Source organism: Stegastes partitus, unplaced genomic scaffold (assembly GCF_000690725.1).
Source record: "Stegastes partitus isolate 25-593 unplaced genomic scaffold, Stegastes_partitus-1.0.2 Scaffold577, whole genome shotgun sequence".
In the NCBI taxonomy this organism is placed as follows: domain Eukaryota; kingdom Metazoa; phylum Chordata; class Actinopteri; family Pomacentridae; genus Stegastes; species Stegastes partitus.
In genome coordinates this window covers 93,118-99,393 of record NW_007578308.1, presented here as the reverse complement: position 1 = coordinate 99,393, position 6,276 = coordinate 93,118, and the positions used below count along the sequence as shown (strand labels likewise).

Below are 6,276 nucleotides of genomic sequence, written 5' to 3'. Positions count from 1 at the left end.
GCTAACCTGCAGTGGCATCAGCTAACCTATGTTAATATTAGCTAACCTATGCTAACATCAGCTAACCTGCAGTGGCATCAGCTAACCTATGTTAATATTAGCTAACCTATGCTAACATCAGCTAACCTGCAGTGGCATCAGCTAACCTATGCTAACATCAGCTAGCCTATGCTAACATCAGCTAGCCTGCTCTAGCATCAGCTAACCTATGCTAAAATCAGTTAACCTATGCTAACATCAGCTAACATATGTTATCATCAGCTAACCTGTGCTAACATCAGCTAACCTATGCTAACATCAGCTAGCCTATGCTAACATCAGCTAGCCTGCTCTAGCATTGCAGATGAAGGCTGTTTTTGTTTCTTTGTGACTTCCGGTTGTGACTGAAGTTTCTTTAAACCTGAGTCCAGATCAGATCTGCAGACTGACTCCCACATGGACCCTGTTCAGACATACTTCCTGTAATAATCGCTCAGATGTTTAACCGGTGACACGGTTTCTTTTTGATTCACTAACTGATGATCAAACGGTTTTTCCTGATCATTTTAAAGTTACTGACGTTCATGCAGAGTCTGATTGTTCCGGAGGAGGAGCTGCAATAAAATCACACCAGAATGTTTCCATCTGTGTGTTTCAGAAGCTCTCCGGTGATTTGAAGATAATTTGAGGTTAAAGTTGCCCCTCCTCGTTGGGTATCTGTGTTTCCATGGTAACGATCAATAACTGGTTCTTGTTGACAACAGGAGGAAAACCAGCGCGATCTGTGGTTTCTGAAGAACAACCACAGAGACGTGAACCTTCCCTTGACTCGTCAGGTCCTCGTACAGCTGCTGGATGACGTCCTCACATCTGTCTACAGATGAGTTGCTTTAAACTGACAGCCGGACTTCAGTCAGAACCTTGATTACATGATCAGTGTTTGAGCTTCAACCCTCTGAACTCCGGCAGGTCGTCTTCTTTTAACAAATCCCCACCACGACAGAAGATCTGAAGATCCCTGAAGCATCGTGTTCGACTTAAAGTTAAAATCGTGGTATTTTATTAAAATCATTTTTTTCTGCTTTTATCATTTAAAAAACACAAATTCTCCCAAAATATAAAACATGTTGGGCGAACATCTCAAACCAGATTCTGTCAAACTGTAGAACCTTTGACCCGCGGCGTCACCACTGAATGACCAGCAAGAGAACAAGTCTGGAGAGGCTGGAGCATGGAGATCGATGGACCACATTAGTCCTGCTGATGGAGACGTGTTCCAGGATTTATACGTCTTAAACAAATCAGTCATCAAACTCGGCCTGCAGGTGGATCAGTGGTTAGCACCGTTAGCACCGTTAGCACCGTTAGCAGCTAGAAGATCGCCGGTTGGCGTCCCGGTGAGGACACCCGGGATCTTCCTGCGTGGAGTCTCCATGTTCTCCCCGTGCAGCGTGGGTTCTTTCCTCCCACAGTCCAGAAACATGCTGAGGTTAATTGGTGATTGTAAATTGTCCGTAGGTGTGAATGTGAGTGTGCTTGGTTGACCCTCAGTGAAGGAACATGAGACAGAATTTTCTTTTTTAAGCCACTGAAAACAAACAAACAAACAAACAAACAAACAAACAGACTGTTCAGAGGTTCAGCTCGTTGGGAACAGTTCCTGAGCTGCAGGAGCTCTGGGAGCAGAGCAGCGCTGCACCAGGAGACGAGTTCACATCAATCAGCTGCATCTCGTACATGAAGCGTCACAGGTTGGAGTCCTGCTGCTGGATTTACTGTCTGTCACTTCTCTTTCTGTCGTCTGTTCTCTCTCCTTCGTGTCTTCCCTCCGTTATGAACCCGGCGTCTCTCTGGATGCTGCTGCTGTCATTAGCAGATGAATTAAAGTGTTTCACAGGCGGATCGTTTTGCAGCGCGGCGCTGAATCGCCATAGAAACTAATGAAAGTGCTTCACAGGGAGCGCCGACTCCCCGGTCCAATCCATCCAGACACGCCGCCGTTATGGTCCATGAGGGAAATTTGGTTTGGAGCTGAAGCTCATCGCAGAGCAACGTGTGATGAAACGAGATCCATCAGGAATCAACCCGAAGCACGAAACGAGTCCAACTGAACCTGGAACAGCGAACAAACGAAGCCGGAGGCGGCTTCATGGAGCGCGTCTGACGTTTCTTTACCGTCAGCAGGAAGATGATCAAACCTCCACCAAGAATGACCTTCTGCTGTCGTGTTGACTCGTTTTACAGGCGCTGAATGGATGGAGTTAGCGTAGTTAGCCGCGTTAGCCGCCGTCCAGCGTCTCCTCAGGTCATGAACGTTGGTGAATGTTTCACAAGCAGCTGGATTCTGGAGAACTGATGAGTTTTATTCAGTTGTGTCAGAATGTTTAATGTTTGCAGCGAGTTCAGCTCAGATTCCTGTTGTGTGTCTCTGATATGATGATGAGGATATTAGCCGGACGCCGTCGTCCTCTGGAGGGGAACTGAGCACCAATAAATTAGGAGTTTGCAGTGAAGCTGCTGCGAGCACCAAACATGCAGACCTGCTGGACGTTTTCATAAATCAACCACCAGTTTGACCTTCGTCTCATTTGCATGTAGAAGTTTGACCTCTGCTGTGGATTTGCATGAACGTCGCCAACAGCTGAACCACAACCAGCAAAGTCCACAGAACAGAGACTGAGAAGGAGATCTGTGGAAACGTCTGAAGGTTCAGGAGCTGGAAGGTCGTCAATTCAATCCAATTCAGTTTTATTTGTATAGCGCATATTTACAACAACAAGTCATCTCATAGCGCTTCACAAAGGCAGAAACACCCAACGATCCAAACATCTGGATTCTCTACAAGCTTCAGCAGTCTGCTGGTGGGACGGAACAGTTTTAGTTGTAGGCAAATACTTCAACTGTTCATTTATCAACTGTTTATTACTTTTAACAAACCGCTGTTTACATTAACGGCTCTATTTCAACCATTTATCACTTTTAGCATTACAGTTAGCTAACTACAGATTATTACCGTTTTAGCTAAAAGGCTAACTGTTTATGTTTTATTTACTTTATATCTGAAGATATTTTTTACTTTTAGCTTTCAACTATTGAACTATTTTTAGTTTCTTGTAGTTTTTTTTAAAGACAATTTTAGACGTTCTTTCAAATTCGTTGAGTTGATCTTTGCAAAACATCGTGTCCATCTCTGAATATGGACGTAAACTTCAGGAACATGCTAGGTGCGTTAGCTAGTTAGCTGCGATAGCTAGTTACATTAGTTAGCTGCTTGTAGGTAGCTGTGTTAGCTAGTTATATTAGTTAGCTGCTTGTAGGTAGCTGTGTTAGCTAGTTATATTAGTTAGCTGCTTGTAGGTAGCTGCGTTAGCTAGTGGCATTAGTTAGCTGCTTGTAGCTAGTTCATTAGCTGCTTGTAGCGAACTGCATCAGGTAGCTGTGTTAGCTGTGTTAGCTAGTTACATTAGCCAGCTGCTTGTAGCTAGCATCAAACCAGGCTCTTTGTGGCGGTCTTCAGCGTGAGCTTCGCTGCATTGAGCTGAACAGTGACTCCAGATATTTAATTTGATGTCTGACATTAATTAAACTTTCCTGATCCGCCATCTTGTTCTCACCACCTGTCGTGTTTCAGTGTTTAAATGCAATTAGAGCAACAACGATTAATGAATCAGTCAACGAGCTGCTAACTATTAAACGTCGTGATCAGTGAGTTCGACTCATTTTAAATAAAAACACTAAATTGTGGGACTGCAGCTTGAAACCATGTGAGGAACTCTGGTCCTCGCTTCAGAGACCAAACAGCTGATTGATGTGTCTGGAAAATATAAACAGATTTATCCACAAATAAACAATTATTTACAACCTCAGAGACGCAAAACAACAACACAACATAAGACAAACAACAAACAAAGATGCTCCAGGTATCAGCTGATCATCAATAATCAGTTTCATGAAAACGTCTGAACTCTTCTGTCTTCTGCTTTCTCTCCTCTGTGATACTAAACTGAACATCTTTGGACTGAACCGGACCTTTGAGGAAACTCTGATCCACGTTTTTCACCATTTCAGAACCAAACAGCCGATCGATTGGACTGGAGGCTGATCAATACACTGATCTCTCCAGCCTCATGAGCTTGATTTCTGTGTTCTGGTTTCAGTCTAAGCGCTGCATGCAGCCGACCGGCAGCCTCTTAGAGCCACGTTTAATCAGTCTGCGGCGATAAGCGCCGATGCTCCCGCTGAGCCGCCCGGTTCCTGCCGGGCTCGGAGCAGGATGCTGACGGATCCCAGCAGGGTTGTGTTCAGGAGCTGAAGTCTGAAGGGGAACGTCAGCCTTGGACGAGGGCACCGAGAGCGTGAACGAGTGTGTTTGGTAATGAGCGAGTGGGAGGCAGCAGGGAGGAAGGAAGAAGGTAAAGTAAAGACGAACAGCAGAAAACCAGAGAGGACAGACGGACGAGGAGCTGGTGGAGGCTGGTGAGTCTGACCAGGGATGGATGAGGATGGATGAGGATGGATGAGGATGGATGAGGATGGATGAGAATGGATGAGGATGGATGAGGATGGATGAGGATGGATGAGGCGTTTACGGAGGTCATTACGTTAGCAGCAACTTTTACAGTAAAAGTTGTTCGTCGGTGTTTTCCAGCTCTCACATGCACGACGATGAGACGGTAACGAGGCGAGCTGTGTAGCGTCTGGAGGATGTTAACGAGTGTTTTAATAAATGAACTGTTCTTTAGTGAAATTATGGCAGATTTATTATTATTTTATGATTATTCATCTGGACTCACCGCTTCCAGCTTTAATTAGTTTCTGTGAAAAGAACAAAGGACGTGAAAAAGCTCACGTTTGTATAAACTGTTAACGATAATTAAAATCCTTTAACAGTCCGATCACGTCCAGCTGGACAAACGCAGTGAGATGTTTACTGTTTATGACGTGTTGAATCCAAACCATGAACAACAGGGACTTACCGTAGACCAGCTGCAGTACCTGGTTGTTCCACCAGGTGGAGCCTCTCCCTGTTTGATCCTGTAGAGACCAGAGGAGGCGTCTACAGACTACAGTCATGGTGGCAGCAGAGAGCATTGTGGGAGTTTAGCAGCAACGGGACCATGACAGAGACTCTGAGGAGGTTCAGGACCTCCAGGTGGAGCTCAGGTGTTTCCTCCACATGAGCAGCTTCACCATCAATCAGATCAAGTTGTTTGTTTTTATTAATGCACAGTGGATCAGTGGTTAGCACCGTTAGCATCGTTAGCAGCTAGAAGGTCGCTGGTTGGCGTCCCGGTGAGGACACCCGGGATCTTCCTGCGTGGAGTCTCCATGTTCTCCCCGTGCAGCGTGGGTTCTCTCCGGGTTCTCCGGCTTCCTCCCACAGTCCAGAAACATGCTGAGGTTAATTGGTGATTGTAAATTGTCCGTAGGTGTGAATGTGAGTGTGCTTGGTTGTCTGTCTCTAAGTGTAGCCCTGTGATAGACTGGTTACCTGTCCAGGTGAACCTGCCTTCACCCTGAGTCAGCTGGGATAGGCTCCGCCCCCCATGACCCTGGTGAGGATAAAGGTGTAGAGATGATGGATGGATTTATTAAAGAACGTTTTGATGAATTCTAATAAACACATCTGGAGATGCTTTAAAGGAGGAGAAACCCAAACCCGGCTCCGTCTGTTTAATGCTGCTGAAATACAGAACAGAGAACGTCTCCGTGGGAATGCTAAGCTAGGACTGGGCAGCTAGCGAGCGGCTAGCTGCTGCGCCTGCAGGGGGCGCCGTCGGCTCTCACAGTGCTGCTGATGTGGAGGAGGACGACGTCCCCGGTCGCTCCGCTCGCTGTTCCTCCTTCGGCGTCGCTGCTGCATGTTTCAGAATGAATGATTCATGAGCAGCTGCTGCCGGTGCTTCTGACGGAGGCTGGTCTGACTCACCCGGCTCCCCCCGTCCCCCCCGTCTCCCCTCAGGTGTCTCCTCTCACCTGAACGCCTCCTTCAGGTAACCAGGACGTGTCTGTTCCTGCTGCTGCTCCGCTTCACTTTCGCTGCTTCCACTTGTTGCTTCTTGCCCCGAGTTCGTCTCTCAAGAGTTTCATTTGAGGAAGATCGAGACGGAACACACTGCTGCTGGTTGGTTAGCTGGTTAGCTGGTTAGCTAGTTAGTCGGAGGGCTGCTCCCCCATCAGGAGGATTCAACATCACAGCGGTAAGAGAATCCCTGTTTGCTCTGTTCGTCTGCTGCCACCTGAAAACACACCTGGACGTACGTGCTGCCAGTCAGAGCAGCCAGTGGAGCTGCTGCC

General features: G+C 46.8%; 1 protein-coding gene across 2 annotated transcripts in view; it reads left to right on the top strand.

The window, feature by feature from the left end:
* Positions 1-5,925: 5,925 nt before the first annotated feature.
* The window catches only part of LOC103362483 (protein tyrosine phosphatase non-receptor type 7), a 9,998-nt gene continuing 9,647 nt past the window's right edge, over positions 5,926-6,276 (top strand). The window contains exon 1 of one of the 2 annotated variants that reach the window (XM_008288848.1): positions 5,926-5,972. The gene's annotated coding sequence lies outside the window, so the exon portion shown is untranslated. Of the gene's footprint in view, positions 5,973-6,074; positions 6,180-6,276 lie in introns of those variants that run through there. The other variant, XM_008288849.1, reaches the window with a different exon arrangement.